Below are 21,589 nucleotides of genomic sequence, written 5' to 3' on the forward strand. Positions count from 1 at the left end.
CCCATGCCTTGCACTTTAGATATAAAATAATGTCCTGAATGATGGCATACAAAATAAATATCTTTTACATGTAATGGGTCATGTTTCTTTGTAAATTAAAAAAAATTAGATTATGTTTCCATTTCAAAATTCTCCTTTCATAACATGAAATCATTAAACACATAGAAATCTCTCTCTTCTTTTTCAATGACTATTTCATGTTCCATTTGCAAATGTAATGAAAAGTTTTCCTTTGGAAAACCTTCATTACATAATGTGCATTTATATAATTTTTTAATGATGAACACTCAAGGGCAGTAAATGCACTATCTGATTGTGAAAATAATAAATTTTTATTATTGTTGAACTGACGACTATATAAACTGCATTTAAATTGGAAAACTTTATTTTTACTTGCTTTGAGTAATGTTGTTTGTTGTGATATATGCAATTTCATGCAGTGACATTTTAGATTGCTGTTACTTGAGAAACATTTTTTTGGAATCAGGGCAGCTAAAACTTTTTTGACGTTATACTGGATTTTGAAGCAAAAGTATATGAAATCGAATTACCATTGACGACTTTATAAAATGCATGATCTGAATTGGAATTAAATATTTCAGCAGTAGAAATATGCTTTTTATTGGAATGTATGTTCTTCAAATGATGCTATAAATTGCTGGCATTTGAAAAACACTTTTTGCAAATAGAACAGTTGTAAGATTTTGAAATTACAGTTTTCTGAAAGATGTTACCAATCGTAATCAAAGCGGAAATGTGAATTTCAGATCTATTGTCTTGAATGATCATTGATATCACCACCCAGCTCATTTAAATTGGTGCTATATATTCTAATATTCTGAAGCAGAATCCTCACAATATTCCTAAGTATTTGGCCGTGAGAAGGGTCTTTTATTGAGAGATTTTTCAGTTCATTATAAATATGTGAAAGCAAAATTCACATACTAACGAAGCATAAAACGCACGAAGTCAAATGCAAAATGTAAACAGACACATTTTTGACGTATCTGTTAACGTCACATGATGCGCAAACTGAGATGCGCGTAAGACGGGAGGATCAGATTCATGATCCCAAAAGTTGCCTTCTCTCCGTAGACGCTTGTAAAGTGGGGTAGGCGCATGGAGGTAGGAAAGGGAGGAGGGGCCATTCCACGCTAGAAGTGAAGCACTGCTTTAAAGCTTGGGTCACCAGACGGGGTGTTATTTGTTTACATTCAGAAGCTCGCTTGACAGGATTCTGATAGTATTTCGACACACGACAGTTCCATAGAAATCGAAAAAGGGACACTCTCGCATGAAAGAAACATTCATAGTGGGATGGATAATAGCAATTTGTATAGTTTACTGACATTTACGCAAAAATCACATCTTGGTTATTTTTTGATAACTAACAACAGCGATTTTGATTATGAATTTGTTTTATAAAATTCTAAGCTGTTGCACTACAAAAATATAGATTTTAAGAAAATTGCCAAAAGAGATCTGCCAAAATTTATTTTCAAGAAGATTTGAAAAGTTTGAAACTTGATGGCTAAATGTAAATATAAAATTATGTATGTTAAAATATTTGTAATTAGGCACATAGGTCAGATTAAGTTTTTATTAAATAGAGTAACGCAGGCAAGGGCTATCTGCCTAAAGAGAGAGATGCCGTCGTGGAGGAATTTTGAAGGAAAAGTGACCTTTGAGTGGGTATTAAAAATAATACTTATAATTTTCATTCAAATTATATTCATATATATTTTTTATGTAAAACTTTCGGGTGTATGTTAAATTAGTGTAAATTACTTTACACGAAAAATATAGTGAATGCACAGAAATTAAAGATTTGCACATGTCGGAAATGATAAATAGGAAATATGTATGGGTATTTATGCATGTGCTTGCAAAAAGCATGTAGCTGCCTTTGACAAAATACTTAAATATTCATTAAACTATTTATAAATGTATTTGAAATGAAGAATTTATTCACTTATAAAAAACTGTGAAAGTACTGTGAAGAAATCTAATGATTAAATGTATCTAATTTATAATGATTATAAATATTATCTAAATATATAATAACCTTAATATTGAATTGTAAACATAAATTGAAATCCTGTTGACAAATACGTTATAAAACTATTTAAGCAAGAATTGTTCGCATTGGAAAACAATCTGTTAAAAGGTATTGTAAAGCAAATGCTATGAGATGCGCACGTAATAAAGAGTTTTGGAATATGTATTGTTGAAATGAAGGGTAAAAAAAAAATCTGATAAGTATAATTAAAAGAATTATTCCCTTTACATTTTATAATAACTCAGTTACAAGTTTTAAATAATACTTAAAAAAAAAAAAAAAATATATTAAAAGGCCCGTCTACACGTACCGATTTTATCGGCCGACTTTCTCGTACGATTTTATCTGCGAGAGCTTGCTTGTCCACACGCAACGATTTTGTCGTCGGTACAGGAAATGCCTTAACCAATCACTGTCCGAGGAAGAATTCCCGCCCTATGTAGCGTCACACTATCAACAACTGTGAAAACAAAACTGTGCGGGAGTGAATTTAGGCGACAATAATAAAAATGGATGAAGATTTCCCGTTAATTGCTACTGTAGCAACATCTGCGATTTTGATCCTCGCTGCTGCAGAAGAAGAAAAAAGAAAGCGTATTTGGACGAGAAATTGGGTGAAACGCAGAGAAATTCATGGAGCCCATAATACCCTGTTCCAAGAGCTGCGTTTTGAAGACAGGGTGGAATTTGGAAAGTATTTGCGAATGATGCCGTGCGATTTTGATTATTTATTAAACTTAGTGAGCAGCAAAATTAAAAAACAGGATACGATTATGCGTTGTGCAATTTCACCATCTGAGAGGCTGCATGTTACTTTACGCTTTCTAGCTGGTGGTAAGTTAATTTTTATTTTATTGAAAAAAAATCATTAATTTTTTTAAAATTAATAAATCAAATTCACAAAAATTGAAATACAAATTCAAACAATAATTTTAACCACAATTTTTTAAATTTTGAGAAATTTATAATGAATAAATATCATAATTATATCACTACATCATTTTTAATAAATTTATTTTTTAAGTTTTTTATTATGTTACAGGGTGTTCCTATTCAAATTTACAGTATTTGTTTAGAATACCTAAACAAACATTGTCAAGAGTGATACCAGAAGTATTGGATGCTTTATGGGAATGCATGCAAGATTACATAAAGGTGAGTTAAAACTTAATATATCAATGTTACATATGAGGTCTTATAATTCACAACAACATCATGACCTTTTAATTTTTTTAAAAAATGTTCATTTTTACAGGATCAGGATACTAATGTTAAGTTGAATTTTTCTCAAATTTGTAATATTGAATTAACTTCAGAGCTTGTTTTCCTTGAAATGTGATTCATTTAAAAAGAGTATTACAGGAGTGCAATGTATAATTTTCTATTTAGAATTAAGAGCCCCACCAGTGGTTGAGTGGTTAAGACAACTGAATACTGGTAGTTCGACCTGGCTTGGGTTCCGTCCCAGGCGAACAGGTTGGCTGCATGGTTGGTTTTTGTGGTTACCCTATGTGTAACATAAATATGAGCTAGTTTCCCTTAGAAAGGCCTCTACGAAGGTATCCCTCCTCTTACACAGATAGTCCTCGAGGCTTTGCGATATTTAAATTTAAGTAACCTATTTACAATTAAAGTCATAAAATAATAATTGCATTTGGGTATCTGGATAACGGATAACTTTGAGTTTTTTCTTTGTAAGTACTAGCAGAGAGAGATTTAGTATAGCAATTGGAATTTCATTAGTCATGTAACATTCTCTTGAAAATGTTATGCAAACACCGTACTGATGAAATGTCTCTCCAAGTTATATTTTACACTAACCATTATACTTCAGTTGCATAAGCATGCACTTTTTACCATGTAATAAATCAGGGCTTTTTAAACTTTTTTGATTGACACTTTTGATTTTATGGTGGTTAGAGATGAAAATGTCTCTCACTAATATGTTGCAGAAAAAGGTAAAAGTTTATGGCAGTTTCAGAAATTGTTGGAAATCTTTTGCAATTGCTAGCAAAAAATCTTCTGAAGACTTCGTATTAAAGATAAAGTTTAAATCCCGAATTATTTGATAAATCAGCAAGTTCTTCTTGTGATTTTAATGGCAAATGAGTAATATTTTCCACATTAATTCTAAATAGTTTCACAATCCATATTAGTTCTTTGACACTAAAATTTGAAGGGAAATATTTCTTAAAGTTTTTCTCAAGACATCATCTTTTTGATTTATCTATTTCATCATTTTCATTTAAAAATTCAGTTGTTGCGACAAACATTTATAACAAACCCTTTTCCATCATAGTTTTCCATATGGTCATTTTCTTAATAAAGCATCAATTTTTAATTTGAATATGACTATGTTGCAACCTTTTTCTTGAAACGACAAATTTAGATCATTTAGTTTTTCAAATATGTCACTCAAATAATGCAGCTTTTGTAGCCATAACTTATTATGAATTAAATTCGCAAAATCAGATTTTTGTTCAGTTAGAAAGAGAACTTTATGCATTGCCTTATCTTTATCTATTTTCAGATACATTGTGTAAAAATATTTGGTAATTGTAAAATTATTGGAATAAGTTAAAGGATTATCAAAAACTGCTAAAATGTTTTGGCGACCTCCTATGGGGGTCGCAACCAACAGTTTAAGAAAATAATTTTAAGTTATAAATGAAATTGTTTTTCCCACTCAACATTAAAATATCTCGTCAGCTTCTTAAAATTTTACAATTCTTTTGCAGGCACCAGTTTGTTGGTCCATGCTCTAGATTATAATTTGACTCAAATTCTAGAATGAACCATTTTCAATGGGAATGTCTGTCATAATGTTGTTTATGCTTTTCAGTATATTTAAATAAAATTTTCATTTATAAGAAGAGATATGATTATTTGATTTTGGAAAAATCATAATAAACATTGTTTTATAATTAGGGAGGCATCTAGCAATAGAATGTAGGAACTGCAGAGATTGCATTGGACAGCAAATTGACAACCTAGTATCAACCCTGTATAAAACACATAATGAATCTGCTAAATTGACCACCTATGGGTTCATCCAAAATTCTTCAATAGACACTTTTAGTTTTGAGTTTTCTTCAAATTAAGAAGCATATATATTCAGTTATAAAATGTTTAAACATCTTGTTTAAATGAAAATTCTGTTTCTGTGTACAAACAAGCATAAGCCCTTTTTGTTTATTGTATTATTGTTTGTACAACAACAGCTTATTTTTTAATCATTTATTTTCCAAAAATTATCAGTTTTTCTGTCTGTATGGGTATTGTGATTAAAAACATTCATTTACCCACAGTCACTTCGCTTTAATTCCATTTATTGTATCTGACACATTCATTACTTTAAAAACTTTAAATAGAATCTATGGTGTAGCTTAATCAAAAACAAGAGAGAAAAAAATGGGGAAAAATTAGATAAAAAGTGAAACATAGGAACACAACCAAAATATATAAGCACATTTTTTTTATCTATTTCTTTGATGTGAATTTTATTATAACAAATGAGTAGCTAATATTCGTTGATAAAATATTTGATTTTACTATTTGCCAATATTTAAATAGCATTTTCTGCATTTATATTTTGTATTCGCATCCTTTTTTCAGTTTCATAATTAATACTTATTTTCTCATTTCGTAGACACCAAACACTGCTCAGGAGTGGAAAGCCATAGAAGAAGCTTTTGCTGAAAAGTGGAACCTACCACACTGTGTTGGTGCCATCGATGGAAAACACGTTACGATAAAAGCACCAGCAGGGGGTGGCAGCACTTTTTACAATTATAAAAGTTTCAACAGCATTGTGCTGATGGCATCAGTTGATGCAGATTATAAATTTACATTTATTGATGTTGGATGTAATGGACGAATATCAGACGGAGGAGTTTTTGCCCAAACAAGTTTATTTTCGATGCTAGACAATAACTTGCTTGATCTGCCCAGCCCAACACCTTTGATTCCAGGTAGTGAGCCTGTGAATTATTTTATGGTTGCAGATGAGGCGTTTCCTTTGAAATGTTATCTGATGAGGCCATATCCTGGTAAAAATATCTCTCCTCAGCAAAGGATTTTCAATTATCGACTGTCCAGGGCAAGGCGTGTTGTTGAAAATGCATTCAGGATATTATCAAATAGATTTCGTATCTTGATGCAACCAATACAGCTGCCTCCGACAGTTGATAAAATTGTTTCTGTATGTTGCTGTTTGCATAACTTTCTACGAGAAAGACCGTCCAGGCAATTGTATACACCAAGAGAACTAATCGATTATGAAGATGAGGACTTTAATTTTATACCTGGATCATGGCGAAATGAGGAATCGCTAAGTAAGATGAAATCCCTGTGTAAACAAAATGGTTATAACACAGGGTCTGCTGAAGCAAGGCTAATGCAAGAAAAAATTTGTGATTATGTAAATAATGAAGGAAAAGTTGCATGGCAAGATAAATTTATAAAATATTATTAATTTCTCAATATATGTTATTCAATTTATGTTCCCTGATTTCTCAATATGTGTTATAATAAAAGATAAAGAAATAAAGATTATTTATAAGTATTTTTATTTTATGTTACAAAATAATGTGGTAAGTAATAAATATATGTAAGTTTCTTATTTATTATGTGTTGTTCATGGAATCTAATACATTTTGTTCTGTCTGTGCATCTGTGAGAATTTGGTATATTTTATATTTTGTGTCTGTGAGGAGTTGAGGGTCACGGATTAGACTTAGTTCGGAACCAACAAAGGAACCGAACTGTGTAAATGTATTTGGAGTAGTGTTTTTTGATTTTAATATTGTAGAAATTTCTTCCAGTGTTGTTGTGGCTGCTGTGTAAATGTGATTGTGTTTCTGTTTTTTGTTTGAAGTTGTAGTGTTTGATGTGTGTCTTTTTAGCTGTGGTAGTGTTTGTGTATGACATAGTTCTCTCTGTGTCTCTTCAGTGTCTTCAAAATCATTCATGTCAAACATCTCCTCAGAATGACTGGTAACTTCTGCACTTCTTTCTTGTGTACTAGTATCATTAAAATCCTGAAAATTAAAATAACACTTTAATTTTTACTATTACAGCTATCATTCATTCATATATAACAAATCATAATTAACAAGCTATGGGAAAACATACAGAAATAAATATTTATAAGGATAATGAATATATTTCCTAAGCTTGATTTTTCAAGAGATATCAAAGTTGAATAGTCAAATATCTTGAATAAGAATACGAAAAAACCTCGTAATTCTGCTGTCTAAGTTGTAGCGTATTTGGTATCAATAAAAACATGCAATACATATATTTAAAAGAAAATATATAAGAAATTAATGCTTATGTTTAAGTATGTTAAAAGTAACAAAATATTGACTAACTTATGTCTGATTTAGCTGTGAATATAAGTTTATCATTGAAAATGGTATATATATATATAAACTGAGAAGAAAGCAAAGCTAATAATTACTACAGTAAAAAGAAATAATTTGAGTGTTCTTAAAAGAACAGTATCTGTGCATGTACATCCCATATTTTTATAACTTTTCAATGTGAAGCGGAGTTGGACTTCATTTACTTGTAAAAACTTGAACAATATGAGTAAGATTTTGATAGTAATAATTACTTAAAATGCAATAAGAATTCATGTTTCTCTATTAATATTTTAAAATTAGAGGTAGTCACATATTATCTCAACCACCTTAATAAAAATTGCCATACTCTGCACATAAAAATTTCACAGGCAACCTTGTTCATAAAAATCCTTCAGTCAAGCAATGTTTCAATTGTTTATTTTTGTTGTATTTGGAATTCTAATGATTTTGACAGACATCGTAATTTTTTTTTTTGGGAGTTGGGAACCTTTAACTTACTTTTAAAATATCACTTGTGGAATCTGCCAGCAATGGAAGAAACTGCAGTAAAAATTCTGCAGAATATAGTATTTTGTCACAAAACCGTTAACGCAAACAGCGATGAGATGTGTTTGGTAAACAGTTGATGTGCAGTACAAGTTTATGCAATTTATTGGTTTTTTAAGTGAAAACAGATCACTGTGTACATGGAGAAAAGAATAACGCTAAAAGTTAGAGAATTATTTTGCAAATTCATAAGTGTTTTATTTTTTAGTACTTAACATATTAGCGTAATCACCTCAAGTTTGGCAAATTTTTATAAATGAAAAAGAATGAGGGTAATGTTGCTTGACTGAAGGAATGTTTATGAGCATGGTTGCCTAAAGTATTGTTATGCTCATGGTCGACAGATTTTAGCACATTCTGGAAATTTAAAAGAGCTTGTACTAAAGTGCTTGTGATAACATGTAAGAACCTATTTTTTAATGTATCATATAATTTTTACTTAATAATTAAAATTCATGTTTAGATTTTTCGGCTTTTTTCGGTAGGTCGATAATACTTTGCTGACTTATTATCAGATATTTGGGAATGGTTTTTTTTAAAAAAAAGTCATAAAAACCACTAACTTGTACCAGTAAGTAAATTTACCTTTACATTTATAAAGACCACCAAATATGTGACAAGGTGGTTGTGTTAATACATGAGTACCAAAATAGACTTACGAAGAGAAATTTAAGTACCTTAACTCTCATTTCAAAATAAATTACATATGCTTTTCTGGATGTTAGACTAATTGATTAAGACAACGCAATTCAAGGACTATCTGCCTATAGAGAGGGATGCTTCATAGAAGAATTTTTAGGGAAAAATGGCTCGTATCCATGTTCTGCATAGGAAAAAACAAAAACCAACCTTACAGTCAGCTTATTTGCTGGCATTCGAACACTGGTCAAATTACCAGTTATTTAGCAGTTTTACTGCTCAGCTATTTTGGAAATTATCAATAGAATATCATTCATTGGAAAAAAGATTAGGTCTTCATATAAATTCAAAATATAACTTCTACTAACTCTGACACTTCTGATTTTAGAAATTAAGCCCTGGTCCTATCCACTTTTACCTATAGTTTAATGGGTATTGCACCTATACTTTAATGGGAAATGGGATTATTTTTAAGTAAATGAGCTTAAGAATAGTCTTTAAATATAAAGATTTCATTTAAGAAATTAAATAGCACACATAGTTGTAAAAGGGTAAATAAAATAATACTTTTGTACTGAAGTTATATAGAAATTGCTGTGAGTGTGAACTTTTGCAGATGACCCATCTGCTGCATGAGCTTGAAGATTTGGCTAATATAATTTACACAGCTAAGTATGTATAACAATATTATTTTATTTATCACAAAAACTGTTAAAGTTTTGCCTATATTAAAAACAATTCTATAAATTTTCAAATAGTAAAGGGAAATTATTTACTTTATAAGCCAAATTATATAAATTTAAAAAGTAATCACTTACCAAAGAAGTCACAGTATTCCTTAAGGACATGACATCACTTAAAAATTGTAACGATGTGTAAAACTGCCATGCCGATTTGTACTGCATGGCAGTGCTTGCATCAGATGTATAATTTTTTTTTTCTCTTTATGTTTCTCCTTTGTAAATTGAGTACGCAGGTTACTCCATTTTTTTTTTTTAATTTCATTTTCTGGAACGCATATTTGTGTGCTTAAGTCCTGAAATGTTAAAATAACCATGCTTCAGAAAAAGTAAATAACTACTGTGCTTTAAATGATAACCTTTACTATTAAATAAATAGACAATAATGTTATGAAAACCGCAACAATATGAGTAAAAAGTACTAATACAGAATAAAGATTACTATAGTAGAAAGGAATAGTGTAATTTCAATACAAAAATTTCAAATAAGAAATATAAATATGCAAAATCTTAAAATAGCATATCATACTGAATATTAAAAAATACTATCGGTATAGTTTAATAACTAATACAGTTCTGAAAACTGTAATCATATTGCTATATCAGTTAATCAGCTAATAAAATTGAGCAATATTGTATTAAATTGAGCTGTAATTTGTTTAACCAACATAAAATAATTTTCATCACGAAAAAAAAAAAAATATTTGATGATAAAGTAACGGGAAGATAACTTACCAAAATAAGGGAATCCTTTAACTTTTTATTTTTATAATTTATGTTATTTGTGTCCCACAACACAGCATGGTCTCTATAAAAATCAATCAATTGAAAAATTTGATTTTCGCTCCAACGAAAAAGCGCCATGTTTCCAAAATGAGAGAGAAAAGCACGTGATCTCTGGAAGCAATCTAATTGGCTAGAGTCGCCGATTTTATCGTCGGCTAGTGAGCGGTGAACACTAGCTCTGAAATCGTCGCAGAGAACATGACAGATTTTTAGCGCATGCGCACATCCTGAAAATTGTTCCTCTGCGAGAAAGTCGGCCGATAAAATCGGTACGTGTAGAAACGTGTGTTCCCTTTCAGAAATGTTCAGAGAAAGTCAAATACTATTTAATACATATTTAATTATTAGGAATTAGCGAAATACTTATTTAAAGTATTTCGCTAATTCCTAATAATTCTCTAATTTAAAATGAACCGAATAGAGCATTAATTATAAATTGACTTACATTTTTCGATTTAAAAGAAGCCAAAAAATCATGTCATATTTAAGAAAGTATTTTAGAAAGAAGCTCTATAAATAGAAAAGAAATAATGCATAATTTTAATATTAATAATACTATAAACTTTGATCTTAATTTTTGTACCTTAACCGAATAAAATCGAATTACCTTAATTTTTTTTTCTAATGTAATTAACGAAAACTTGTGAAAATATTTCATTCAAATTAAACCATTCTGAGAAAACTGTCCTGTGAAAAGTATAGCATTTAATTCCGTTCAGAATGAAATGTTGTTTAAAAATATGTTGTTTTCACATACTTAGGACTCTGAAGTGTTGTAGAAAAAGAAAATATATACATTTATATGTATATTTGCGACGTAATTACAAAATATTTACACCCGAACGCGTCAAATCCCATAGAACTCAATAGTAAATGACCCAAAGTTTTGGTCACCACGTAGGGATCGCCGGTGCTTCAGAGCAGGGTACGGAGAAACTTGTTTAGGGCGACTCCTTCTTACTTCCTAAGGCTCCTATATCCTTTAGAGCCTTATTACTTCCTACCTCCATGGGTAGGCGTCTTGCCAGGTGAAACTAGTCGATATTTCTGTGACGTCAAAAATTCGAAAAGTGGGGTAGCGCAAGGCCAACTAGCCTTGGGTAGCGGCACGCCTGCGTGTCGGCCGGTAGATAAGTGTGTTCGTTGCTGGCACGTATACGTGACAGTCGGCGCGAAGGGGTTAAGTAACTCGAAAATTCAAAATAACTTGCATCAAATCAAAAAACACTATAAGTTTCTATACCTATGAAATAATACATTTTGCTGATTATTTTTTATTTTGCCTGCATTATTGGTGCATAATGCAATCGCGCAGTGCGTACCAACCATTATACTACATAAATTTAATTATATTTGAGAGGAAAAAAAAACCGAATGAGTTTCCACAGTCGCGCACAAGCTTACATTCAGCTTAAATCAATGCAAAAATCTATGTTGATCTGAGGAGAGAAAACTTCAGTGACGTCACAGCCAATAGACAGCGAGAACGCATTTTCGTTTGTTTACCCCGAGTGAGCTAACCTGTTCTTCCTACGGACCTTGCGCTAGCTCAACGTTACGTTTCTTTCTACATCTTGACACTCACACTCGAGAATAAAATACGATCTGTGGGATAAGGTTCGGAGAACAGCCGTGGTTGCGCCAATTTGACTCTTTTAAGGATATGGGCAACATTTCATTATGCCAACGGAAGTAAATATCCAAGGAGGTTAGTTATCTATTCTAACCTCCTTGTAAATATCATGTGGAAATAGGTGCTAGGGAGAAAAGGAAAATACATAGGGAAAAACGGGATTAAGATGTGTTTATATTTGCTTGGCATCTGATTGCTAATTTTGTTCTCTTATGTTGCTAAATTAGCATTAAAAGTCGAGTAATGTCCGTCTATTGTGTGTGTGTGTGAGATCTTCATCATCAACGTTAAACTCACTTCTACTTCGATTTTAATTATTTACCTTAACTGTCAGAGGTACAACCCAGAGGTACGTGAGAGGCAAAACGCGGATATTTAAATATACTTGCGAGAAAGTGTAGTGGAAAACATACTTTGCAAAAGTCAGGTTAATGATTTTATTTTTTTTAAAGAAATATAAGTCATAATTTTATTTTATTTAAAAAATTGTTTTTAGAAACCTTTAGTGAGGCACTACGGCGTTTTATATTAATGCAAGTTCAGTCTAGGATATTAGGTTTATTAAAAGTTGAAATTATGAATTTTAATCTGAATTTTAGTATTGAGTTTAATTTTCAATGAGCTCAACATGATATCTGGACCAAACAAATTTCATGAATTACCGTTGATTTCTAGTTTGTGGTATGAATGGTAAACAAAGCAGCTGCAACTATAATCGTGATGTTCTACGTGTAAAAGCAGAGACCTGATAAGTTTGCTGTGCGACATCTGTATTATTCGGTATTAAATTTGGGGGAAGTGCAGAATAACCCACTGCTTCGCGCGTTTCTCAAAATCTCCAACTTGAAAATAACAAGTCAAAGAATTGCACAAACTCGGTATCCATGTACACATCGACCTATTTTCACCTATTTCAAGTTCATTCTGCATCAACTTGAAGGTAACAAGTAGAAGAATTGCACAGACTCGTTATACATGTACATATCGACATATTTTTCACTTAAAAAACATCAGAGAATTGCACAAACTTGGCCTTGTACACTCCCTTGACTTTGTCCATGTACACATCGATACGCACCATGTAAGTGGGCAATTCTATACTTTACACCTAAATTCGAAATTTGAATTTTATTTCTTGTTCATTTATCATTAAGTTTTAAAGTTCCCTAATTGTTGTTTAAGAATTCCCACTAAATAGTCAATTGGAAATATTTTCGTTCTTAACAACCTCTCTGTCACTTTCTTCACTATCGGTAGCAATATTTCATGCATTTAGAACCATAGCTTAGATTTTGCCATGTTTTGATTGATGATTGAGGCATTGTCATCATGATGCAAAACTTCTTCGTTGATCTTTACATTATGGTAACTTGGCGTTTTTTTGGCGAAAATTTGGCGACCAACTCTCCTACAGCAACCCTCTATTTTTTTTTCCCCGCCGCCATTTTGTCTTCACGAAGTAATGACATGTTTCGGTTGATCTTTACAATATGGTAACTGGTAGTTTGGCGACATTTTGGAGGCGATAAAGGTTACTACCTGGGACTTTGGTAATAATGTGAGCAGTACTCAGTTCCGATTACGCATTATTTTGCGTGAGGGAAATGAGAGATCATGGGATATGTCGTGATATTAATGGACGAATTACGGTTCTTTAATTGGAAAAGGGGGGAAATCAGGAAAAAACGTGAAAATTTTGTATTTAGCTTTATACTGTGTTGTGTGAAACAGTGTTGTTTAATTTTTGGATCCCATGGCCCTAACTAAAGTTAATTCGAAATGGGTATTTAGGCATTGTGATAAAGAGAAGTTTGCTTTTTATTTAGCGGAGGAAGTATGGAGGAAAAATTCGCAGAAAAAATCTTTCAATAATTTTATTGAATGAATTAGAAAAGTGTATCCGCCACGTAATCAGGATTATGAAGAAGATTATGTAAGTTAGTATTTTTAATTATTTGAGGATATTATTTTTATGCATTGTTCTAAATGTAAGGTGGAAAGGAATTTGGTATTATTGGGAAAATTGTTATTAGCAATGATTTAGTTTAAAGTAATTAGGATTGTAAGGTAATTTTTATTAATTTAATGTATGTGCTCATTTATATTTTAAGTAGTGGTTTTGGATTTAATTATATTTTAATGAAATGATAGTTATTTTGTGAATTTTATGTTTGTAGGAATTTGGTATACGTTTAAGTTGAAATAAACGTGCATGGAAATAATTTAAATATTTGATACTAAGTATTTGTAATGCTTGCGGTATGAATTCGTTGGTGACGTGTATAATGTAATAGATGATTTAGAGGTAAAAGTTTTTGGATATTTTATTTATTTTATATGTGGAAATGTTCATATTTGTAAAGGGTAAATACTTCGGTACTCAGTTCCACATTGTACAAAATTTCCACATTTTTTCCTGATTTCCCCCCTTTTCCGATTAAAGAACCGTAATTCGTCCATTAATATCACATGACATATCCCATGATCTCTCATTTCCCTCACGCAAAATAATGCGTAATCGGAACTGAGTACTGCTCACATTATTACCAAAGTCCCAGGTAGTAACCTTTATCGCCTCCAAAATGTCGCCAAACTACCAGTTACCATATTGTAAAGATCAACCGATTTGTGAATTTTATGTTTGTAGGAATTTGGTATACGTTTAAGTTGAAATAAACGTGCATGGAAATAATTTAAATATTTGATACTAAGTATTTGTAATGCTTGCGGTATGAATTCGTTGGTGACGTGTATAATGTAATAGATGATTTAGAGGTAAAAGTTTTTGGATATTTTATTTATTTTATATGTGGAAATGTTCATATTTGTAAAGGGTAAATACTTTTTCGCGATCAGGTAATTTCATATATGTTCTTTTTACCGGGTTTAAAGATTGAGAAAATTGTCATGTATTTTCGTGAAATTTTTCTAATTTATGAGAAAAAAGCAGTGTACATGGATATAGTGAAGAGTGTGCGCAATGCCATTTTTGTGCAATTCTGGGATGTTTTTTTAAGTAAAAATAAGTCGCCGTGTACATGGTTTATGTGTATGTGTTATTTTGAAAAACGCGTAAGGAGTATGGTATTGTGCACTTTTCCCAATTTTGCAGTGAATATTTGTCATGATTAAGCAGTTTTGTTTGATAAAATTTCTAGCATAAGTGTAATTCGGCTACTAGATTGTTGGAAGAAGTGTTCAGTAGATAAAAAGAAAAGAAACATGAGTTGATCTTTACATTATGGTAACTTTGCGATTTTTTGGCGAAAATTTGGCAACCAACTCTCCTACAGCAACCCTCTATTTTTTTTCCCCGCCGCCATTTTGTCTTCACGAAGTAAAGACATGTTTCTTTTGTAACATGTTCTTTTGACATGTAAAGAAACATCTCTTATTACATTATACACGTCACCAACGAATTCATACCGCAAGCATTACAAATACTTAGTATCAAATATTTAAATTATTTCCATGCACGTTTATTTCAACTTAAACGTATGCCAAATTCCTACAAACATAAAATTCACAAAATAACTATCATTTCATTAAAATATAATTAAATTCAAAAACACTACTTAAAATATAAATGAGCACATACATTAAATTAATAAAAATTACCTTACAATCGTAATTACTTTAAACTAAATCATTGCTAATAACAATTTTCCCAGTAATACCAAATTCCTTTCCACCTTACATTTAGAACAATGCATAAAAATAATATCCTCAAATAATTAAAAATACTAACTTACCTAATCTTCTTCAGAATCTTGATTACGTGTCCGATAAACTTTTCTTTAGTTACAGCCATGGGATCCAAAAATTCACGAACACTGTTTCACATAACACAGAATAAACCAAATACAAAATTTCCAGATTTTTTCCCGATTTCCCCCCTTTTCCGATTCAAGAACCGTAATTCGTCCATTAATATCACATGACATATCCCATGATCTCTCATTTCCCTCACACAAAATAATGCGTAATCGGAACTGAGTACTGCTCACATTATTACCAAAGTCCCAGGTAGTAACCTTTATCGCCTCCAAGATGTCGCCAAACTACCAGTTACCATATTGTAAAGATTAACCAACTTGTTATATTATCCTTATTTATTACAATTTCTCCACATTTCTTCACAAATTCCACTGATAAGAAAAGTTTGTGATATTAAAAAACCTTCAAATATGTGGCTATCATTATAAAGCTTACCTAGTGACTACTATTACAGTATTGGGAATGTATCATAAGACTGAGTTAAAGATATATTGTTCGGGTCTTGTTTCTATCACAATGTTTCCATTTGAGATATATGCCAAGCAGAAAGGTGGCTATGGAACCAAATTTCTGTTCATGCAGAATTATGCTAATTCATGGATTTTTCTTCCAACATGAAGTTGTTTTACTTAGTACCAAAGTAAAATAAGAATCAGGATCTTGCACATGCCTTATTACGAAAAGTATGTATTGGGCTTCTGGGAAGCACCTGCAAAAGTGAGGTCTTTTTCTCTTTTTGAAAAAAATTTTAAAAAAGAATTCTGGATGTCCAGATATTGGATATCTAGATTTTGAAATTCTTTAAAGATTTCTCTGACATTTATTAATTTCTAAATTTAGTAGTGCCAGAGAACTATGTAAGGCTGTTGGGAAAGTGAATCAAAAAGTAAATACAAGAATAAACGATTTAATAAAATGTAAAGGATAAATAGTTAATATAAAAAAAAAAAAAATATTTAAACTGAACTTCGAATGTAAGGTGAGAGTGTAAGGTAATTCCTCCCTCTGTTCTGCATGCCTTCGTGGTATAACGGTCAGCACACTCAGTATTCAAAAGGTCCAGGTTTGAGTCCCACCAAGGGTATTGCTCAATTTGCATGTCTTCTGCTTAAAAAACATCTAATGACTCTACAAGGTGACCACAAAGTCAAATAATTATAAGTGAGGGACCTGTCAGTAATTAATCATAGTGCTTAAATGCCAGAAACATTCTGTCTCAAATCCAAAAATCTCAACTTTAAATCCTCACAACTAATTTGCATTCTGGTGAGAAATATGGAAAGGAGAAGTTATAGTGAAGATTGAAATTATAACATGTTAGTTAACATAATTTACAAATAAATTAAAATAACTTGGTTCATTTTATTTGATGCATAAGCTGAAATTATAATCTCATCCAAAAACTGAGAAGTACCAGAGGCGAATTCTAATGTTCTTCACTTGAATTTAAGCTATATTCCTAATGGGGAAAAAAAGTATGTAAGTACTAAAATAGCAAATAGTATATTTTTTTTCTTCCAAAAACATTAATTTTATGAAAAGTCATTAGAAGTGAAGGTAGTTCAGTATCTGTCAACAAGATTTTAGAGTAAGGGTAAATTGTGCATGTTTTAAGTTTGACTACATCAGCTGGTCCATGCTGAAAGTTGCGAATATCAAGTTTTGGCCATTATGATGATGTTTCAATTTCAGAAATTGGAATGACTCTGCTAGCTGTGGAAATAAACAAATAATTATTATATCTAAAAATAATTTTTAAAGCAAAAAATGTAACTAATTTTTACTTTAAAAATTTGTGATTTCTTTGTAGGCTAGATTAGTAACTATATGTAATTATTTTTAATTAAGTCCTACTATTAAATTACTCAGCCATAATATAATACTTTGTTTTAATAAGCTTTTTATTGGATAGGTGCAATTCTAAAAGGGGGATAAACTTATTGAATTACGAAGGAATATAATAATGTTACAAAATGCCCAGCTGTGGTAAGATAGCTTCCCCACAAAGCAGGTTTAAGGTTACCAGAAAGTGACAAAGAAAGGCAGGATCACCACATTTGGTAAGAATTACCCGTTTGTTGTCAAAATTGGCAATATGCCATAGACTGAGCGAGAAATTTCTAGAACGAATTCTTACCACTTTTCCCAATAATGCCCTCGAAGCCAGGTCAAAAGCTATATATACCTTGTCTGTACACTGCTTAAAAAAAAAAAAAAAATGGGACAGTCCTATATCTCCCGATCTACTGGGCCGATTGACAAAATTCAAATTGCGTTCTTCATGTCTCGAAAGCGCGACTTAGGATATATATTAGATTTATATATAGCACTATTCTAACATAGGTATTTTGACACAAAATCGGACTTTTTCTGAAATAACATACCAATTTTTTTACATATTTCAATTCTACGACTCAAATTACGCCTAAATATGAAATTTTGTAAAATTTGGAGCGAAATTTACGGAGAAATTCACAAATTTATGTTGGCACTTTTTTGTCAGTTTGCGAAGAGAATAGTTCACTTGGCGAACTTCTTAATATATGGCAACCTAGTTTCCTTTCCTGTGAGAGGGAAAAAAGTCACCATCGTTCCTTTTTTCCAAATAATATTCTTTATATTATATTTTTAATTATAACTTATTATTTTAAGTACTTTTTTCTTTTTCGAATTTAATTTTAATTGTTTAAGTTGCACGTTTTTTTTTTTCGAATAACTGTTTTAAAAATTTCTATTTACCTATTCAAACTGCGTAAATAAAGGTGCAGCGTTTATTTATTTATTTTTTTTTCCAAATAGTTTTTTTTATATATATTTTTCGTCATAGTTATTATTTTAGGTCATTTTTAAATTTTTATACTTTTATTTTAATTGTTTGTGTTGCATTGTCTCTTCAGATAATTGTTTTAAAATTTTCTATTTATTCCTTCGAACTGAGCATTTTAAATATATTTATTAACATCAATTTTCCAGAATTTGATTTTATTTATTTGAACTGCGTTTCTTTCGGAAGAATACTTTGTAACCCAGACTACGATGCGTTTGAAAACTGCATACTATATTAAAAGAGAAAATACATTAAAGCACAGTTTTACACGCCTTTCAATGTTCCGTTCAGAAAAAATATATATAAATAAGAGAGATGTATAACCGATATTTTAACTTAGGACGACTTGCATACACTGCTTTAAACAGTTTTATCATTGTGCCCATTGCTTTACACAATTTTATCCTACATTTGGTTTCTTAAAATGTTATTCATATTTTAGTCAAATATTTTATTTTTGAAATCGCAAGAATCAAATATCATAAGATTGAAAAGTTTTAAGTTTAAAAAAATACGAATACTAAATTTTACGGAAAAATTTATTTTTCTTCTCTTTTTCTTTAAGCATTCTGAAAGTATATTGAAAAGTATCCAACTTTTCGAAACATTTTGGTATTTCTGACAATCATTTTAAATAAAGTTATCGCGTTCCATTTCATAAAGACCCACAAACGGCCGAGCGGTAAAGTTGCTGAACCCTGGTAGTTCACTCCGGGGTTCGAACCCCGGTAAACGGGCTGGTTGCATGGGCGTTTTCGTGGATTTTCCCCATGTGTACCGCGTATGACAGCTGGTTTCCCTTAGAAAGTTCTTCACGAAGTATTTCGTCAGAGCCTTTATCAGTCTTTAGAGGCTAAACATTTTGAAGGTATGAGATGAAAGGAAAGACTGGTTTCATCAAAAGGTTTTGGTTTATTTTATTATGACAAAGCACACAATGGCTATCTGCCTAAGGGAAGGGATGCCTTCGTGGACGACTTTCTAAGGGAAACTGGCTCGTATACACGTTACACATGGGGAAAACCACGAAAACGCCCATGCAGCCAGCCCGTTCGCGGGATTCGAACCTCGGACCGAACTACCAGTGTTCAGCGACTTTACCGCTCGGCCGCTGTTTCATCAGGAAGGAAAAAAAAACATCTTTAGGTGACATCCACATACATCACTGGATAAACTCCTGAATCTTCAAATAATTCGACTGAGAAAATCATGGGATTCACCATTTATGATAACGTAATTTACACAACCATATAGTTTAAAACCAGTCGCTCTTCACTTTAACCTGCAATGATATCGTTTTGTCTTTTCTGTTAACACAAGCTCAATTGATGGTATTTGCTGGTCCAAGTGTTTTCTCTTTGAACACTCAAATTCTTTGAAGTATCCTGAAAGTATATTCGAAAGCGTCCAACTTTTTGAACATCTTGGTATGTCTGACAGCCAAATTTCCCTGCAAATTTTTGCTTACTTTTCTCCCTAATTTTCTTCTTTCCTTCTACAGTTATTTTCAGTGCTCACACAAGAAAATTAAGATTTTTCGACTGCTAGACTTCCATACATTTTGCATTCTTGTCAATTTTTTAAAATATCAATTGCGTTTCAGCTAAAGACAGCTTTTCATTTTCTAGTCACTTTAGCTAAAAATAAAGTTTAAAGCGAAGTCCAAAGGATAAATATTTTAATTAAAATATTTTTGCTAAATGACAAAGAAATAAAACAGTCCAGCAGGGTTTATTCTGTACCACCAAGTGATCCGATTCTTATATCGGCTGAAACAATCTAAATCATACTAAAGATCATGTTTTTTTTTTTTTTTTATACAGTCTATAACGCGAGAGAAAAATTAGCTTCTTAAAACATTCTTTCTAAGAGAATTAATATAAAAGATTATATTTATATATATATTTTTAAAGCTGGGACTTGAACCAAACTGTCAAACTTTTAAAGTTTAATTTACATGGTGGTTATAATTAAAGTTTCAAATTGAAATGGTCATAGAAGGAAAACTACCGGACCAAATGTTATCAAACTTGGGAATCGTGTAAAGGAGGTTATGGGAATTTATTTTTGGCGGGGGAAAAAAAAAAAAAAAAAGAGTTCAAAAACTCACCATCAGGGGAAAAATGGCGCTGTATACAATATTGTTAAATGAAATAAGACACAAAAACATCTGTTTAAAATGTGTTTAATATTTTCCGAAACGTGTTACAAAGCATGTTCAATGTAGCGTCCAGCATTTTCCGAAAGCAAGTTAAATCATGTTACTGCATTCTCAACAGCAGCTCTTAGCATATCAGGTTTGGTCTTGGTTTGGTTTATTAGATTACGGCAAAGCACTCGAGGGCTATCTGCCTTAAGGGAGGGATGCCTTCGTAGAGGACTTTTTAAGGGAAACTAGCTCGTATACACGTTACACATAGCATATCAGGAGGAATGTTATCAGTGTATCACATTTTTAATTTCTGCCAAATTGTTTAGATTATCACCATAAACAGTGCTTTTGAGATAACCTCGTAGACAAAAGTCACAGAGGTTGAGGTCTGATGGGAAGAGGGGAAGTGTTGGCCTATAAGACGTTCATTCGTGAAATGTTGCCTAAGTAACTATGCGACACTCTTGAGGTGGTGCGCAGCCCTGCATAAAAATCGTAGTATCTAAAATTCCACGTTACTGCAGTTCATGTATTACGAAACATTTTAATATTGACTCTAAGTGAGCTGCAATCGCAGTGGTCCAGCTGTCGACTGCTCTTCAGAAAAAAATGGTTCTGTTATAAAACTAGCTGTTTTTCAACAGTAAACAGTGTGAAATGACTGTTATGCAATCGAATGCAGTAGGAGAATGCAATGGAACTAGATAGATAACATGAGAGATTTCTTTGGCCCCAAATCGATTAAAAGCCTTTTAAATCAGTATCTTCATGTTTTAGTGCCGAATTCAGGCTTGAAAAATTACAAATTAGCGATCTGTAAGAAAATGATTTCCAGATTGTACACGCTTGTGAGAGTGATTTGCGATCTCACATTTTCTAATCGCTAATTCGTGGTTTTCACAGACGAAATTCTCACTTACAGGGATGGCGCACTCGACATTTATCGAATTTAACGTCTTTAAATGGTAATTTGCCTACTTCAAAGTTTCTTAAGGGTATACAACATATTAAACCCGTTTAACAAAAGGTTAAGTTAGCTTCCAACCCATATTTCGTTTAACAAT

The 21,589-nt window shown here is 31.6% G+C and overlaps 1 protein-coding gene across 10 annotated transcripts in view; it reads left to right on the forward strand.

The window, feature by feature from the left end:
• Positions 1 to 11,822: 11,822 nt before the first annotated feature.
• Positions 11,823 to 21,589, forward strand: part of LOC118184465 (gamma-tubulin complex component 4-like) — a 139,995-nt gene continuing 130,228 nt past the window's right edge. For 2 of the 10 annotated variants that reach the window (XM_085815826.1, XM_085815832.1), the window contains exon 1: positions 12,066 to 12,196. The gene's annotated coding sequence lies outside the window, so the exon portion shown is untranslated. Of the gene's footprint in view, positions 11,845 to 12,064; positions 12,197 to 17,474; positions 17,607 to 21,589 lie in introns of those variants that run through there. The other 8 variants (XM_085815833.1, XM_085815835.1, XM_085815829.1 and 5 more) reach the window with 7 other exon arrangements.

This window comes from Stegodyphus dumicola, chromosome 4 (genome assembly GCF_044657685.1).
Source record: "Stegodyphus dumicola isolate Sdum_Otavi_A_Nest chromosome 4, ASM4465768v1".
In the NCBI taxonomy this organism is placed as follows: Eukaryota; Metazoa; Arthropoda; class Arachnida; order Araneae; family Eresidae; genus Stegodyphus; species Stegodyphus dumicola.